Source organism: Myotis davidii, unplaced genomic scaffold (genome assembly GCF_000327345.1).
Source record: "Myotis davidii unplaced genomic scaffold, ASM32734v1 scaffold189, whole genome shotgun sequence".
Lineage (NCBI taxonomy): Eukaryota > Metazoa > Chordata > Mammalia > Chiroptera > Vespertilionidae > Myotis > Myotis davidii.
The window spans coordinates 4,518,250-4,520,542 of NW_006383017.1; positions in this window are offsets into that span (position 1 = coordinate 4,518,250).

A 2,293-nucleotide genomic window follows, 5' to 3' on the forward strand; every position below is an offset into this window, starting at 1 on the left:
TATATAATATAATATAATTAATATAATATAATATAATATAATATATATTGTATATATGGATATATGTAGCATTTCTAAAATGACAAAGTTATAGAAATGGAGAACATATTAATGATTGTGAGGGATTAGAATAGATCAGGGAGGGAAGGAGGTGGCTTTGGCTGTAAAAGCATAGCGTGAGGGACACTTATGATGAAACTGTTCTGTACCTTGACTGGTAGTAGTTATAGGAATCTACATTTACAATAGAATTGCTTAGAAGTAAACACACACACATAAATGCATGGAAGAATTTATGCAAAACTGGTGAGATTTAAATCAGGTCTATAGACTGTACCAAGGACAATTTCTTGGTTGTAATATTGTATGATATTTCAGCAATTTTCAACTAGTGTGCTGCAAGAATTTTTAAAACATTCAATGTCTGACTATTTGGTCAGGGGCACTGACCTCTTTTTCCTTAGATTATCAAATTAAAAAATGACAACAGCCAACACAATGATAGCTGTCTGGTGTAAATGAATCAAATTCATAGGGTTGTGTTTTGGTTTGGTTTTGTTGTTTTTTTGTCAGTTTAGCAAAAAATATATTTTTTGGTGTGCTGCAGAAATTGAGTAGTATGTGTGCCATGAGATAAAAAATGTTGAAAACTTTTTTAAGTATATATTCTGTATGTATTTCTGTATGTATGTATTACATGTATGCACACATAATAAATCGCTATTTACACACCTGTCCGAAGAAAGTGGAACGTTGTCATACTGTTGGTTGTCCTGAAGCCCTCTTTCTGACACCATTCCCTTTCCTCACCTCCCAGAGCAACCACTATCCTGAATCTTGCATTTATCATACCCTTGCCTTTTTTCTTTTTTTAAATAATTTCACTTTGTAAACGGATTATCAAAAAACCCTTTGACTCCCCTCCAGGGGAATACAGGGAATTGGATCCGTTATCTTCAGAATCATCATGGCTATGCCATGTTAGTGGCCTTTAGAATTTTTCTCTGCTGACTCAGGTTCCTTCTCCAGCCTTTTCCTTTCATTTGAAGACATGCATTTCCGGAGCTAAGGCTGTACTGGTGGTTAACGATGTAACAGCAGCACTAAAGAGCACTCCTCACTTTTGCTAAGCACTTCACACATTTTGAGTCTCTAATCCTTACAACCACCCTGTGGGGAAACTGAGGCATGAGGGGTTAGAGAATCTCTTCAAGGTTAGGGGCAGAGCTAGGATTTAACCCCAAGCAGACCCTGCTCACAATAACCATAGTCAACTGTCTCTACAGAGACATACATATTTGTGTGGTTAATGTGTAGGCATATTTCAAAAGAGACCGTGGAAAAGGCCAGTGTAAATGGTTCAAAATCTGAACTGTATTTTTTAAGACACATCACTTTGTAATTCTCTAGTTCTGTAAGCTCACTCTCTAGGTAGTATGTATACTTTTGGAGATAAAACAGGAAATGTTGCTAATGAAGACTGTTTTCTCAAATGTTACTGGTAGACTCTGGCTATATGTTAGCTTTTAGGTTTCACCAGGCAAAAAAAAAAAAATCACATAAAAAATGATCCTTAAAATGCCCTGGGGAACTCTTCAATGAAAGTGTATGAGAAGCAATGGTGGTCAGGCATCTCTATGGTTAATATCCTCCCCACCCCATAAGCAGAGCTCAGCCAGGGTTAAGAGTTGACACTGCATCCGTTAACTGTGCTTTTCACAGAGAGATGCTTGAATTACCAGAATCAGAGTCATCTAAGGCTCTGGTTTAAAAATACAGTCACGAGCTTCCTGAGTCAGAATCTCTTATGGACACACACACGTTTGAGGATCGCTCTTGTAAAATAAGCTCCAAGGCGGTGTGGGGAGAAACAGTCCCTGCTGCGGGCAGGGTGCAGAGTAATTATAATAAAGACATTTTCTTCACTTCTGCTGAGATTGACTGTCTTCTAAACATTGGCCTTGCAAATTTCTTCACTTGTAACGCCTGCTATTTCCTTAGACCAGGTTCTATTAGTTTGTCTTTTTCTCACCAATTGAACGGTATTATATATTCTGTCTTCACTCAGCCTCTGGTAGATCTTAACTGAGCATGTACTATGGGACCAGGGTTGTTCCTGGTGCTGGGAGTACAATACAGTAAAAAGCCACAAGGTTGCTGTTTTCATGAGTGTCTGTTCTGTAGATATGTGGGAAACCGACAATCCTGTGCACAGTGAATACTATATTAGATGTTGATGAGTACTGTGATGAAAATTACCTCAACATAATGAGATAGGAAGGAAGTAGTACAA